The following is a 17,390-nucleotide window of genomic DNA, read 5'->3' as shown; positions in this document are numbered from 1 at the left end:
AGTAATAAATAGTCGTACAGTTACAGATTGCCACAAACAAAACCACAAACCTGCTACATCTGCTGGTGAAGTTGCGTGCTTCAGCTGAACATCTCTCACCTCACACTTCCCTTATTTTGGCTTTCAGTTTGCACAGAGGTCTCAAACTCGTGGCCCGTGATCCACTTGTGGCCTGCCACTAAATATAAAGTCATTATTAGTGCCTGAGTAGGAATGCCAGGGGCAAAAAACTGCTCAGATCCTTATTATATTCGTGTCTTTCCAGTCATTTTTGAGGAAACTTGGCATGGTGTGGCGAAAATGCAATAGTCATAGTGCTCAGACCTGTGCCTTGCACCAGGGCTCTATAGCGCCCCTATAGAGCAAGCCAAAATTAAGCTGTTTTTTTATTATTTACAGATTAATTTCGCGTCACAAATCAGTATTTTTTGTAAACTATTTATCGTTCCATGTCAAGATTCAACATAAGGTTCAAAGCGACGACTGAGTCGACCATAACCAGTGATCGAAGCACCCATCGCCATAATGTAGTAAAGGCAGAAATCATTGTTGACTACTTTGTTTATCTGATGTGCATTAATCTCTGTTTGTCCTCTGACACGACTGCTTCAGTCATGACAGAAAGAACCAAAGGTTTATATTTAGAACCCTATTCTATTTCACCTATTCACGGGTTTAACGCCACAGTCTTTGTTTAGAATGCACACACGACTTTGTTTAGCATGTTTGAATAAACATGTTTCTTTATTGTACTTCTCGACCTATTAAGATGCAAAGTAGTATACTCTCATATGCAGATAAGACAGCCTGCATTTGTGTACTGAGGATTATTTTGTGCATTCATAACAAGTCTGTCCCTAAATAGAGCTCACTCCCTGCTGATAGCTCACAGCAGTCATTGGCCTTTCTTTCAAATAAGCCGGAGCACTGAAACACCTTAAGAAGGCTATTTTTTAAAAGAGATTTATTATTAAGAGATATAATTTGTATTCTGCTGCTGCAAATATGCATTTTTAGGGCAGAAACTATTAACTAGAACTTCAGAGGAAAGTTAATATAAAGGTAAACCACATAATCTGTAATCTAAACAAAGTAAATGTTATAACTGTCAATAATTGAGCATCAGTGAACGGCACACACACAGATTGGTGATGGTGAATGCATTTCTGCATTCTGCATTTAAGTAATTCTCGTCCTGGGATTTGACTCAGTGACCGTCAGGTTACAAGTCCAATTCTCCTCTTGGCGTGAGTTTGTGTTTAGATGCAGATAAATTTACTGATCCCTAAAGTGCGATTCATTTGCAGCTCACCACATCTGCATTACATTCAGCCAGTGCACACTTTTTTTTTTTTGTGAGGAATCCCATTTTGTCTGGGTCCCACAACTATAAAGGGCTTTTTCAAGGTCAAGACCTGGTTTTGGGGCAATTGGGCTTATGTTAGTGGTTAGGTCTAGGCACTTTTGTTGGAGATTAACGCAACTTTCCAGGATTTTTAAGTCTTTTAAGTCATTTAATTGATCCTCAGTTCGGCATTGTTCGGTTTGATTCTTGTGTCGGACGTCACGCTCATGCCTCTTCCAGTGGTATCGGCACAGGTTGCTTGAAACATCGCCAGAGCAGGTACTCAAAAAAGTACCAGGTACCAGGTACTATCACTAAAGGAAAAGTAAAAAAGAAACACGCCATGCCGTGCTGATGTGAGTCGAGACGTGCCAGGACCATGTAGTGAAAAACATCAGCATTAGTTATGATGGTTATGGTTAAGGTAAGGGGCTAAGGACTGGATGATATGTCCTCATTAAGATATAATGAGGACATATCACACACGCACAAACAAGTATGTGTGTGTGTGTGTGTGTCCCAGTGAGGCTGAACCTCATTTCTGAGGAACTGATTAAGTTTGAATTGTGGTTAACTGTTAACTGGTTATGGTTAAGGGTGATAATAACACTTTGTTAAGGTTGTCCAAATGAGTGGGAGTCAGTGCAGACTCCTTAAAAGGATAGCTGCTGGAACGCTGTGCATGTCACGTCTGATCTTGTTCAGTATGATGACACTGAGGGTTTTTTTGTGAACTCCAGGAAAAATAGCTACTGCAGTGCAGGCGCTGATGGTGGATCCCAATAAACTACAATTAAACAACACAACAACATATGAGGATGAAAACAGTTATTCTCAGTATGATGTGGGCATGAAATAAATCTTTCATCCTTCTCTCTCTGCCAAGCAGGTGTGTTTATCTGTAAGCAGCCTAATTTTAAAGAAGAGGAAGTCTTTTTGATGAAATGTTCGGAAATATAATTAGGCTTTGGTGGTGATGGTGATGGTTGAGGTCAGCACTTCTTTTAGTTTCCTAAAATGGAAGAAAGTGCTTTTTAATGCTAATTTAATGAGGTCGTAGAGATATTTATGTCAAGTCAGCTTTTATAAAACTAGGAGGGGAATAAAAATTTGATGAAGCTTCCGCAACCCTTTTTTTTTTTTGCATTTGTATCATGCGTGAAACCCAAACCCTTTAATCCAATTTAATTAGATTTTTGTAAACACCAGTTCGATCAGTCTCTTGTTCCTTTCGCTCGATACCATTTCCCCAAATTATAGTCCACTCGTTCACAGACGGGTCTGAACCTGTGATTGATTCAGTTCGTATCACTCACGTAATGACTCTACAGTTTTTCATAAAGACGACTTAGATTAGTGTAAGCAGCTTGTAACTGAGATTATCTTCTGATTTATTTAATAGAGATCATCCGTCTGACTTATACTCAAGGATATAATCTCACACCAGTGACAGCACTCAGATCGGTTCGTCTCCACACACACACACATATACACTGTTGCTTATAATCTCCACATTAGAAATTACTCGCTACCAACCAACACACACACACAGTTGATCTGGAACTAATGATTATTTTCTAAACTGATGACTCTGTCAATTATTTTGTTTTTAATTAATCAATGACTTGTTTTTGTCCATAAAATGTCACAAAAAAAAAAAGTTTTTTAATACCCACAAACCAACGTATGAACATTTAATGCTTTTCTTGTCATATAAACAAAGAAACCAGAAAATATTCACATTTAAGAAGCTGAAAAATCAGTCTATCAAAATAGTCGGCGATTAATTGATGAATGGATTAATGGTTGCAGCCCTTCACACCTAGAGATGCTGTCAAGATGCTACTATGTTTACCTCATTTTTCATATTATAAAAATAGTTGTGAACTTCAAAATCAATGTCTGGTATCTTGTAAACATTGAAGAACAGTATATATATTGCAAAAACTACAGAAGTGAACTTCTCTTTCCTTTTTCAGGTCATATGAGCTTATTTATGTCGGCAGGAAAAGACACAAGTGACAGAGGACGTCACTGAGGTGAATTGCACCATGAAGTGGGTCAACTCTTTTGGGTCATTCTCACAAATGAGCCGACATTTGACAAGCTGCTTTACTGGTGTTGACACACACACACACACACACACACACACACAGTGTGTGATAATGATATCAACGATGTGAAATTATCAGTAAAGACGAGGCCATGTGCACGCATCATGTGATTTCCACACCGTGCAATTTCCTGAAAAGACACAAACTACAATTACCAGAACAAGTTTTTATTATGTGGTGGAAAAAAACAAACATTTGAACGCTCCATTGAACACAGATCCTGTACGTGTGCAGACAGGAAATGTGTCTAAGGCAACAAACTGGTTTTGGATCAGATAGTGTCGTTGAAGTTAGTTTTCATAACGCCCCAGGTAATTAGAAATTTGTAGACTCATTATTTTTTTTTTTAATCCTCTGCAGCGAGGGATCGTGTTGCAGCAGTGTGTTAGAAGAGGATGTGTGACACTGAAGAGGGTTCACATTCCCAAAGGAAATATGGGAAATAATTTAATCGAGGATTGCATCTAGTTACACCACACGGACTTGGATAAATTCCCTGAAAGTGTGGGAATGTAAACACATTGAACTCATTTACTGCATAGCTGCATAGGTAGTTGCCACATCTGACAGTTTTTCTTTTCTCAGAGTTTAACTACAGTAAACAAAACACAACTCTTCAACTCTGATGTTATATCATTCAAACAACGCGAGTCAGTAGTCAGTGCAGACATTAGAGGTGAGACAGTTCAGCAGATGTGAAGAACTGCTCTAAACCACGTGAAAGCACGTGTCATTAATCAAAACCTGCAGTTTCCACAAAACATCCTTGTGTTCAGTTTGCATGCGAGTAACATCTGCATACAGATACAACATTTGAAATTTACCACAGCTTATTATTGTATCTGTTTTCAAGCAAACAAAGCTGGCATCAGTGGTAAAAAACAACAAAACTGATGTGTTTTTCTCATCACAGTGTGACACTGACATCACTGACCAAACTGTGTCAGATGTGTCTAATGAGATGTGACAGGCAGCAGAGTCAGAGGAGTCAGATGAAGCTCAGTGACGGAAACATTCATTTTTTATGGTGGTCTCCTGTTATACCCTGCTGGGCTGTGTGTGAGGTACATTTTACAGTCCGTGTCCTTCCAACTATGCATGCGAGTGTGTGTGTGTGTGTATGCTGGAGTTCGACTGCTTTATCTCCACATGAGGGTCACTGGAGCCAATCCCAGTTGACATAGAGTGAAAGGACATCACTCTATGTGTCCCCTGATGGACAGGTCGCCAGTCCATCACAGGGACACACAGAGAGATCCCCCAAATGTGCATGTTTTTGGACTGTGGTAAGAAACTGGAGAAAACCCACGCACACACACGGAGAGAACATGCAAACTCCGTCCAGATCCAGGTCCTTGTTCTGACCAGGTGGTGAACTCGGGTCTTCTTGCAGCAAAAGCATGAGTGTCCTGGAGAGCTACATTCTGTAATTTAAGCTGACTACTTTAGATAATCTCATCATTAATTCACATTTCTAATTAGTGCTCTGCACTGCTAAAGCTGCAGTGCGTAACATTTAAACATAAACAAATATCCGTTACATTCAAACTATTGTCAGATGAGTCCACCTACTGTAAATCTCCACACGTGTCTGGGATGACATTCCCACACTGCACACGCACAGAGTGACGTACAGGTATTAAATGTCGTGGCAGAAGAAAGAACAAAAGCAGCTTCATCACAAACGTAAATATCCAATATTTCAAATTCATGGTCCTTCAGGGCTCCTGTAAACCAGAGTTTCCTAAGCCTGGTCCTCAGGGAACACTGCCCTGCATGTTTTAGATGTTGCCCTGCTCCAGCACACCTGATTCAGATGAACAGTTTGTTCATGTGAATCAGGTGCGAAAAAGACACTTGGCGTTCTTATAGCCTCTGTATATACTGTATGTTAAACATAATAATGGAGTTCTAAGGGTTAAACAGAGGAGTATTGCTAACCTCTTGGTTACATTATGATTTATGTTATGCCATTGTCTGCCTGAGAACATTTCATCACCATTCAACATAAAACAGCCCAGTATATCATCATGCTGCTGCTGCTGCTGCTGCCACTTTCTGTCTGAAAGAGCTGAATCAGATTTCACAGTGGCAGTCAGTGCTCATGAGTTAGATTTATATGCTTAAGATAAAGTGAAGTATTATTGTGAAAGAGAAAAAATGATAATAATAACAAGGACCATTGTTTGAGGTTCTTGAAGCTAATGGAAGTTTATCAATCCATTCACAATGTTTCCCCCGAGGAGCGCAGTCCTTCAAACTGTAACAATCACTGTCTGTCTCTCTCTCTCGCACACACGCACACACACACACACACACACACACACTTGACAAATGATCGTCAGTCAGCGACAGTGAGGCACAGTGAATATTATGGAAAGACAGAGACGCAGCGGTGCAGAGAGAGATTAAATGAGATTAAATGATCATGTAAAAAAAAGGCTGCTCACTTCCCTGCATGACAAGTCATTTATTGACTTCACTGGGGTTTTTTTTTGTGGGTGCACAAAGGTGACAGGAAGCCAGAGGAAGCATAAGTGTGAAATCTTCTAGACGTTTCTTCAGCTGAGTTTTCTCAGACCGGAAAAAATAATGAAACACAGAGGAAGCAGCAGCAGCAGCAGTGACTGTGGATCACTCATCATGAAGTTGAGAAGAACACTTTGTTTTTAAGGCCATAGGGAGAACAAAGAGAAAAGTCAATTGCAGATTATGCCATTGCAAGAATTGAATAAAAAAAAATGCTTATGTAATCGCAGTTGTGGGCAAACAAATGCCTGCGGTGAGGGAGGTGAGTGTTTACTGGTTTAAAGGTCAGCACCACATATCGATGATGTTATTCCTGTGTAGAATCGATGAGAACTATTCCAGAGAGAAATGGCAGAAACACCACAATAGTTGGAAATGATTACAGCGATACAGAGAGAGAGCGAGAGAGAGAGTAGTGTGTCAGACTTCACTGCATGCAGATCCCATCAACAGTCACTGATTGGTCGTAGAGTACAGGAGGTCAGCGGGCAGATAAATGAATCATTGTGCAGATCTATATAAACATGACATGTGACGATCAGCTGATTTGACATGAGAAACTAGAACAATCAGCAAAATGTTTGTTGTTTGTGACGCCAGTCGGCTCTAACAGCACTGGTGTCAGGAGGGTTATTAGGGCCTGAGCACCCACTGGTGTGATTATTCCTCTTCTTCATCTTTATTTTTTGCTTTTTTTGAGGGTCTTGCCATGCTCGAAAACTCCTCAGGACCAGTGAAAATTGCAATCTGACACTGGTCCCATGTCTCTAAAGCAATGTTCCCCAGTTCTGGTCCTCTGGGACCCCGGCCCTGCAAGCTTGTAGATGTTGTTCTGCTCCAACACACCTGACTCAAATGAGTCAGCTTGTCATCAAGCTCTGCAAAAGCCTGAAAAGGACCCACTTATTTGAATCAGGTGTGTTGTGGTGGGGCAACATCCAAAACATACAGGACAGGTCCCTGATCCCTGACGACCAGAACTGGGAAACACTACTTTGGTCAAAATTGTGTTTGCAGAAATAGTTCACAGCAGGAATGACCTCGGTTGTAGGAGGGTGCATCGTGCTGAGCTGCACGAAAAAAGTCAGTGGGAGCATTTGGCATTTTCAAAATGTACCTAATTCAGTAATTTTGAGAATAATTTTCCCACAAGCAACACATCACAGTAACACAGTAATGCTGTACATATCAAGGCAAATATCAAATATCATATTCTGCTGTCTGTAATGTACATTCAACATTCAATTTCTAACCAATTGTTTTATACTCTAAGGGTTAATTTCTTCTTATATTGTAATTTTTTTTTGGTAGTGCATGTTTATTATTTATTATCTTTATCTTTACTGTCTTGCTGCTGTAACAATGTAAATTTCCCCACTGCGGGACAAATAAAGGACTACCTTATCTTATCAAATTGTGCAGTTTATTCAGGAGATTTAGGAATGAGTTTTCTTGAGGTTTCAAAAAAGCGCCACCTAGTTGTAACACGAAATGTAACAATTTGATTTAGAAATCCAGGAAAGAGGAAAGAGGATACTTCCCATTTGTGAAATCAAGTGCTTCTGTTGTTGGAGCGAAATGAAAAATGGCTGATATCACGGTTCACCTTTACCTACTTCTTAGGTAAAACAATATAATAACTATTACACTGACTCAAATACGTGACTGTTACATTTTGGTAAGAATCTACCACTGGTGAAATGATCGCATTTCCAAGAAAACTTAAACTGGACAAAAATGTAAAACAAATCTCAACCCTTATCTTTCCGTCCTGATACTGTATTTCATTCTCCAAACAAACAAGAGTAGAAATATGACGCCCGGCACAGTGACAGAGATCAGACGTGGGCTGACTCTCGGCTTCTCTGGAACATTTGACTGACATTTAAACACCTTCCACAAAAAGACGTGTATGCGTGTCACACGTTTGTTCGCAGGGCGATGAGCTATAAAGTTACTAGGCTTTGTTCCTGCTGTGCTACTCTGACACGCACTGTTTCTGAGAAGCTGACGGTGTCTTGATTTTTTGTTCCACAAGAGTTTTCTGTTAGAAAAACATGAAACGGAATCATAGTGATGACGATGATTTCATATGATTTCTGACACCATGAGATTTGACATGATGTTGACAGCCAACCTGCAGACAACTGCTTTCTTCTTTCTTACCAACAAGTAAGAGGTATTTTTTTCTTGTATCAATGTCATATTGTGGGCCACATGGTGGAGAAATGGTTAGCACTGTTGCCTTGCAGCAAAAAGACCTGGATTTGTGCAGATCAGAACAAGAATCTTTTTGCGTGGGTTTTCTCCGGCTTCCTCCAACAAATGTGGAGAATAAAGCAGTCGACGATAGATGGATGAATGTTATATTGCAAAGGTTTGATGAATGAACAATCACATTTCTCATTAAAAGAGAGAGAGACGTCTTATTTTCTTGTGTTTCTGAAACAATTCAGCTTTCACAGTAGTGGACAAAATCTTGTACCGCCCTGTATTACAATACTGGAGAATGTGTATAATTACAGAAACTGCAATTATGAGTCATTTACTGAAGGAAAAAACAGGAGGAGAATTTGACAGATTCTATCCTGAAAAGGTCTGTGTCAATATGAGGCTATTAATGTCTTTCTGATCACTCAGGACGACCTGCTTCACCACTGAACCACAGCTGCTTTAATGTATGTAGAGATCCTCGGGCATGATTGCACCTGCATAGCTGATCTTTTTTTTCCAGAAAAATAAAGAACTGATATCAATCTAAAATAGTAAGGAACATTTTTTATCAACCCCCTACCCGCATCCCCACGAGATGGTACACAATGAACCCACTGTCATGTATTTGCTCCTGTCTTCTGCATATAGGAGATAAACTGCTCACGCACACACACCAACAAACTGTGCACACAATACTCTGTTAGCTCATGATGTAGATGTGTGACAGTTTGGTGCCATGTTGGCTGCAGTGTTATCTCTTGCACTCCCCACGTCTGTCTTCCCAAGATGAATACATGTGCATATATCCTAAGATAGTTTTGCAGCTACATCTGCAGCACCCTGCAGCATAATTTATCAAAACAAAAAAAAAATCCATTAGCCTCCACCCAACATCTGCCTCAGAGTTTTAGGATTGTGTTGCTGCTTGGCTGCCGTCCCGTCCTGTCTGCCTGATTCAGCGTGAGTTATACCACCGCAGCACACTGGTGATTTTAAGAGTGCCCCCTTCAAGTTGGAGTCCGGCGCTGAGTCACCATGCAGAGGAGAGTGGTTGTAGGTGACAGTGCTGCAGGCGCCAGCACAGACACAAACCCACACATGAAGTGGTGCTGCTGCTAAAATATGCAGAGTCATCTCTGTCGACTCATCCCTACAGGACAGAGACAGAGTTAAGCCGGTAAGTGACTAACTAATCGAGTGGCTTACTTAAAGCAATGCAGGGTTTTACTAACCTCCCAGGTGAGACAAGCCCAAATATCTTACGCCTATATTTCAGGAAAATGCCAGTTAGGGTGGATTAGAGATTGAAAACCTCCCTGTGCACCATCTGCCCGCCTGTGGACTCACTGCTTGCATGAGAATGTCTGTTTGTCAAAGATATGCATAATGCATTTTGCTTCTTAACCATTGATTTAATAGCTGTGACAGTCGGAGACAGAGCGATGTAACTGATTAAAGAGCACAGTTTACACACAAAGAGATTAGCGGCTAAAGCGGAATGGACGATCATTCGCATCGGACGCTAGAAATCCTTTCGTGCACAGCAGCTGAACATCTGGGTCTGAGAGGGTCGACACAAGATGGAAGTCAGGATTATGTCATCAAAATCCAGGCATGAGAGAAAGATTCCTCCTCTCAGCGTTAATCACAACGTGTCAGACAACATTATTGTGTCAGAGACGCAGGAGTTTACTGTTGAATGTGATGATGAACAGCTGACTTCAAACAATACCAATGATTGGAATCAAAGTTACTATCGGTCTTTTTCACACCAAATAGGCGGCGAGACGATTCAGCCGGTCCGAGTTTGCTTTCACACTTTTGCACTTTAGTGAAATGAACCGAACACTTTGAATAATGTATTCTCCTCCTCACCTGAGGCGGCGCTGCATCAAGAATTACTGAAGATGAAGTCGAGACAAACAATGAACAAGAAAACTGGCTCATTTATTGGTTAATGCAGGACAAGTGTTTCGAGCAAAGCAGGGAGCCGCATCAAATTAGGGCTGAAACAATTCCTCGATTAATCGATTAGTAATCGATTACTAAATTAATCGTCAACTATTTTGACAATCGATTGATCGGTTTGAGTGTTTTTAAGGACTTAAAACAAGTTTTCTGATTTAAATGTGAATATTTTCTTGTTTCTTTGCTCCATATAAAAGACAATTCATTAAAAGTGAATCGTTTTTGGTTAAAAAGACATTTGAGAACATCATCCTTTCGAGGTTTGAGAAACACCGATCAACATTTTCCGACATTTTATGGACCAAGCAATTACTCGATTAATCGAGAAAATAATTGACAGATTAATGGATTATGAAAATAATCGTTGGTTGCAGCGCTAATATACGCTCCAACAATGGACTCCTGGCTATCGTTCTACATGCATGTTTTGGTTGTGTTTACCCACAATGCCCTGCGTTATAGTCCGCTTCGTCTTGCCACATTTGTGTCATGGAGGAACAACATAATAACAGGACACCAAATAAAATGCACTGTGTGCTTGAAATTTAAATCATTGTTGGAAATGTTAAGGATAATCTGAATAGTTGGCAAAATGTGAAACACAAGTCCAAGTTAAGTTTTCTGTTATTTTAATATAGAAAAAATACTTAAATAAAAAGATGTTGTCAACATCTCAAACATCTTCTGGAGGATTTTCATAATTTAGTGTTTAATAATTGTGTAATAGGGTTTAAAAATGACAAAAACAGACAGAGAGTGTCACATGTTATCAACGTGTCTTTGCCTGGCAGTTATTCAACTATTATGGAATTACGGTGATGAGAAGCTGGCGTCACAAACGTGTGGCACGCTGGTGAATCTTGTCTGTGATTGGATTCCACGGAGGTTCTTAGGGCTAAGTAGGGTAGAGGTATACTATTTATCTACTTTCTGTGAGTTTTTCAATTTTCTAGATCTCACAAACAGTCTAGGAGTTATGGAAATAGGAAGTATGCATGCCAAATCCAGGATGGTAAGAGAAGGGTTTTTCAGATTTTTCAGCATCTTAAATGTGAATATTTGTGGGGTTTTTTGCTCCATACAACAAAAAAAACATTTTCAAATAATAAAAAAGAAAATAACCAAAAGTTACGCACTGCAGCTTTAAATCAATATGTGCATTTTCACATTTGGTGATTTTCAGTTCAAACGGATACTGTAGACAGCGAGCAACACACACACGCACACTAGTGCTCGCACCCGCAGCATCAGATTGTGCACTCAGTCCTAGTGAAACCCTCACGCACCCACCGCGTCCGCAGGGAGCGCGTCACCGTGCCAAAGCTCTCCCGTGTGGCGCACAGAAGAGCAGCAGCAGCAGCAGCAGCAGCTTCTTCTTCTTCTTCTTCTTCTTCACCACCACAGTGGCGGCGTTTGCTCTGCTGTGTCTCTTTAAATACAGCAGGCAGTGCTGTTGGCCAGTGTGGGAGCGCAGGGCGCACAGTGCGGCGCTGCTTCTCCGCAGCGTCAAACGTCCGACGGTCGAGGGAACAGACTGGTCGAGCTCCACAGCCCGCGTCACATCCACGCGCTGACCCAAGTCAGATCGAGAGACTGGGTCGAGTGAGACGAAGAGTGGACAGTGTGGTGTGAAGTGGTGAGACCGCACTGGGCCACTAACATCACCTACTCCTCCCTCTGCGACCGTTAACGCTGGAGTTGAAGGTTCATCTGCGGCACAGTCGCCTGCACTGTGACTGTGAACGTCTTCTTTTTTGTGTGGAGCTCGCTGCTCTTCACGTTTGTCTGAACGACGGTGGAGATGAGGAACGTGAAGGAACGTGAAGCCTGAGCAGCACAGAGGACCATTCTCAGCTGAGAGTTGTCTCTGCTCATGTCTCAGCCTCGTCCTGGCTCGTGTTTGAGGTGAGGAGCACACTTCAGATCTTTGAAAATAACATCTGACTTTACTGCAGCAGCTTGTTCAGTGTTTACATGTTGCTTATGTTGTTCTGTTGCAAAACTCTTTGATTTAGATGCATTTACATGAAGACTTTTAGTGCATGTGAACCAAACGCACAGTTTCTCCTCTTCATACAATACATATATACACACATATGTATATGTGTATATATATATGTACATATATATGTATATGTATATTTATATATGTATATATATATATATATATATATATATATATATATATATATATATATGTATATATACATACATGTAGTATAGAATTTTGGAATAAAGACTTTCTCTCCAGTCTTGTGTTTAGGATTTAGCTCCATGACGCACCAGTGCTATAGTAAACTATGTGATTTATTGTCGATTTACCCATTCACGCCTGAATTACTGCACCTACAGCCTTTTGTTTGTTAGCTGGTTGAGAGGTTTTTGTCGGGAAAATGTTTCTCAACAAAACAAAAAAGCACTGCCATTTGATTTGAATGGCTAATGATGAGGAACTGAAGAACAGAGAAAAGAGCAGACTCCTGCTGCAGGTTCTGAAAGCTGCTGAATTTTACATGACCTGATTTTTAAACAGCAGTTTTTGTTTAATCACTCAAATTTGGCAAAGGTAAAATGGTTTGTATTCATATGGCGCTTATCTAGTCTTGATGACCACTCAAAGCTGCTCTACACTACAGTTTTGCCATTCACTCATTCACACCCATTCACTCGTCTTTCATACCCATTCACATGCCGCCAGCACAGCCGCCAGGAGCAACGTAGTTTTAAGTGTCTTGCCCAAGGATACGTTGGCATGTAGCTTAGCGGAGCTGGGAATCAAACCCACAACCTTCAAGTTGAAAGACGACTCGTTCTGTGGTTAGTGACACAAGAGGTATTTTTTAAATTGCTTTATACAAACTTAATCATCAGAGATCAACTCAACAATCTCCCAAAATCAGATCTCCAGAGTCTAATTCCATCAAATGGCTTTTACTTTTAATTTATTGGCTTTTTAAATTTGTTTCTATTTAATTCTTTTAGTCAAAACCAAATTTTATGCAGATATATTCAAAATTACTGTTACAGCAAACGTATCCAGATGTCAGAGGTTTTTCGTCGCACAGCTAAGAACAAGGAATCCTTCCACTTGTCCTTGTAGTTGCCAGATTTAACAAATGTTCAGGAAGAACTACATCATTGACGTCCATCTGTAATGTCCTTATTGTGATGAATGAAGAACATTTATACTGAAAGACATGTGCCTTTAAAATCCAGAAATGCACAGAGGATGACAGAGTGGAATGGTTGTTTTAGTTTAAGTTGGCTGCTCATGTGTTTGAGGCCTGGACAATAAATGTCAAGTGGCTTTTATTTGTGTAGTATTATAAGTAATATATGCTTTCTGCTCAGTATTTTCTGAATAACGGTGTCTTTATTTAGTGGTTTAGTGGGCTATAAATTATTTTCTGTACATGACACAATTATGAGAGGAATCAAAATCTTTTCTCACTGATCTATTTTGACCTGTGGTGTTTGTGTATGACGCTGTGTGCACGTTCATTGGGCAGTAAAGATGCATAACTCTGTCGCCAGGTGTGTGTGGTCAGTGTCCCACAGAGCAAACGCCCTCACCATTTTTCCCAAAGTGTGAAGTCACTGCACTTTCATTAGAGCCCTGCTGCTTATTGTCAACACGGGCTGTAAATCAGACCTCGGAGGCAACAGAGAGAAGAACAGTGTTTCTGAATGTTTGCGCCGGATTGATAATTTCAGCCAATATAAGCAGAAATGTGGCTTCCTGCTCTGTTAAAATGTTGCTTTATTTATTTAAAAAAAAAAGAGAATTCTTTTCACTTTTTTCTCAAATTTCAGAAATGTATTCAGATTTATTTAACAGATACCATCGAATGTTTCCTTTTTTCCTCAGTGTACTGTATGTCACTGCATTGAGCTCAGTTTGGTGTGAGAGTGTTGGAGTCGAAGAAGATGACAATGGTTGTTAATATTGATCACAGTCCTGTTAAAAATCAATTTATGAATGAAAGTAATCACTCATGCGGCAATTTCAGCACTTGCTATGACAGAAAATAAGCAGTGGAAACATGACCATCAGCTCATGAGTGTGGACCAGGCAGTTTGAGATAAAAGCTGTTCTTATTTACACCTCTCCTGATTGAATGATAGTGAATCTGTGGACACTCACTTAAACTATGTGGGACTCAGCCGAGTACATACCGCGTCCAAACAGTCTTCCCGCACGTGTGTGAAGCTCCTGTTACAGAGGAATTCAAACACACACTATGTCATTTCTGCAGCTCGGGGGTTGGGTTGTCACTCTTTACCCAAAATTTGGATATTTGTTCAAACTTGGAAGGAACAGTTCAAACTCATTGACGAGAAAAGGCTCCGGCGTTGTTTATATTTCTACAAGGCTGTCAATCAAAAAATGGTTCTGCCTTTCAGATAGCTCCTCTGATCACTGGTGTCCACGATACTGTACGTGTCATGCATTACTGTCTACTTTTCTCTAAATGAGAACATAATTTACCACATGGACGTCATGTTCTATTGAAAAAGACCCCAAAGCTTGTGAGTAAGACCGTAAACCAGGGTAAAATTACGTGGGAGCCAATGGGAGCTGAACTCCCATAAAGAGGGGTCGGGCTCCCATGAAGGTAGTCAAATTGTATGACTGTGTGTGTGTGTGTGTGGGTGGGTGGGGGGTCGTTAAAATATCAATATTAAGGACAGGGCAATGTGTACATGTGTGCAAAATTCTGTGAGCGTGCAGATTTTACGAGCATCGATGAATGCATTACAGCCAAGCAGAAATATCGCTGTGAGTCACAGAGACAAGAGAGAGAGAGACAGAGACAGAGACAGAGAGAGACAGAGAGAGAGACAGAGACAGAGACAGAGACAGAGAGAGAGAGAGAGAAAAGACGCAGGTGATGTTCTGTTCTGACAACACAGGTGACATTTTGGGGCCAGACCTAAAGCACACAGGAAAATCTATTGGTCTAGTATTTTTTTATTTCTCTTTGACGTGCACACAGCTAGTATTATTATTATTTTAATCACAAACAATGCAGTTCAAGTATAATTTACATAAAAAAGAAACAAGTGTGTTTTTCAATTATTAGACAACACAAAGATTATAATTCAAGCCCTACTATGAACTCCTCGGGAAAATGTTTGTAATGGTATAAATACAGAGCATAAAGATAGTAGACTTATTTTTGTTGCCCACTGGTGGACATTCATTATATTCTCACTTCTGGGTTCTCATCAACCAAAACGGCAGAAGACTATGTGCAAATTTATATGGATCAGACACAGTCGAAAACGTTACTTCCTTGGTGGAGGGAAGAATTAAACAACATAGATGTTGTTATTGTTAGTAACAGTAGCTAACAGTGACCGTCCCATGAGTTTCGTTTCCTCCCAGGGAGAGCAGTGACCAGATGTCAGAGAAATAAGCCAACAAATTAAATGCATATCTGTAAACTTGAGAATGAGAGGATGCTGCTCCTCCCCTTGTTACGTAAGAGAAGCATCTGCCTCAATGACTGTTGCGTAAAGATTGATTGTTTTGGTGAATTTAATGTTGGATTTCAGAGTAGTTTGCAGAGTGGAACTTTGAAAGAAGCAGAGATATGAAGCTCTTTGTGTGTCGTGTTGGGGTGGGTGGCCAGCAGAAGAGCGAAAAAGGCTTTGAATTCCACCAGAGCTTATCTCCTTATCCTCTTGGCGACCTCTCAGGGACGTGCTGTGGATCATATCCAATGGCCGCGGGCTTTGAAGATCGTTAGAGGAACTGACGGGACTCACAGTTCCCATGCATGTGCTCGCCATTGCAGGGGAAATAACAGTGGTGGTGGTGGTGGCTGGTTCTGTGTCGGCTGGATGGTGCTCGCGCTCTTGATATTTAACCATCAATAAAGGATGTCAAGTTCCTTATTACAGCGCTCACAAAAATAGCTTGACATTAAATGCTCTGCCATCGTCGCCAACGCGAGCTGTTTATAGCGTGTGATGTTCAAAAGAGGACGTTTCGTACGCAGTGGCATCAAGTTCTGCTTGTATTCATGTTCATTTAAAAACACAAAGAGGGATTCCCACATTTTTCAGTGACTCATTTCACCTTCTCTCCAAAGAAAATGTGATTTTCAGAGAGAGAATCATCTTTAAAACTGTTACGGGTCACACAGATCCAAGGAGTCGGTCAGCCTCGGCCAGATTTTCAGCTTACAGGAGGATTACTCTCAACACCAGACCTCTTCTTTAAGACGCATTCCTGATAATCACCTCCTGGACTAGCGGTGAGATAATACAGGGACGCAGACATATCAGGCAAAGCAGGTGAAACCCTAAACTAGACTCAACAACAACTGGGATACATCTCAGCGAGTAGGGCTATTGTGAAAACATGGGATGACTCACACTCACGATTTTAAGTGGGCACAACACAGCATATCATCATACTGCAAGTAATAATAGCAATGGAACTGCACATTAAGTAGGTCTTCTGTTAGTATCATGAGCTCAGACTGATTATACGTGCCGTTACTGACCAAAGAAGAAAACAGCCAGTCATGTTTTTTTTTTATTCTCTGACCTGCTGTTCAGACTTTTCTCTCAGACATGGACACACAACCACCTGCTGAGTGTTTTACTGAAACTACACACAGTATTTCATTGTTTTTATCAATGGAGAAGGGCTGGACAATATCAGTAATTATTGTCATGATTGTCAATTGTCACATCAGCACCATCTGTTTGGGCGAGTCTGAACAATGTATGTTTGTGTGAGACAGTGAGAATAAGGAAAAGTGTTAGAGTGACTGAGGAAATGAGGACCAGCAAATAAGGAGGGGAAAAAACACTCAATATAAAAGCCACATTCTCTGTGGTTCATGACCCGACCTTGAAATGTGCCAGTCTTCAAGATTACCACATCACCACTGTAATTACTCACCTACAGTTGCAGACCCCCCTTGACCTTTGTGTAGCTCGGTTTTGCTTCACAAAAGTGCCTTTGTTGGCGTTGCACCAGCACAGCTCCAACCTGGCAACCGCCACACTTTTCAACACAGAAGCACAGTTTACCAACTCCACCTTTCAGGAAAACTATGGAAAAAAAACTAGTCTCAGAAGCTTTTATATGAATCCCTTAAACTAAAGCTTAATTTACTCTTATAAATCCCAAATAGACCCAAATGAAATTTATGAAAAATGAATAAAGTTAGAATAAATATAACATATTGTAATTTGTTGTG

General features: G+C 40.6%; 1 protein-coding gene across 1 annotated transcript in view; it reads left to right on the top strand.

Moving 5' to 3' along the window:
• Window positions 1-11,577: 11,577 nt before the first annotated feature.
• wscd2 (WSC domain containing 2) overlaps window positions 11,578-17,390 on the top strand; it is a 36,640-nt gene continuing 30,827 nt past the window's right edge. Inside the window, exon 1 of the mRNA XM_044025711.1 lies at window positions 11,578-12,075. The gene's annotated coding sequence lies outside the window, so the exon portion shown is untranslated. The remainder of the gene's footprint in view (window positions 12,076-17,390) is intronic.

Source organism: Solea senegalensis, linkage group LG5 (assembly GCF_019176455.1).
Source record: "Solea senegalensis isolate Sse05_10M linkage group LG5, IFAPA_SoseM_1, whole genome shotgun sequence".
NCBI classification, from domain to species: Eukaryota; Metazoa; Chordata; class Actinopteri; order Pleuronectiformes; family Soleidae; genus Solea; species Solea senegalensis.
The sequence above is the reverse complement of the archived record's forward strand: the minus strand, read 5'-3'. Positions and strand labels throughout refer to the sequence as shown.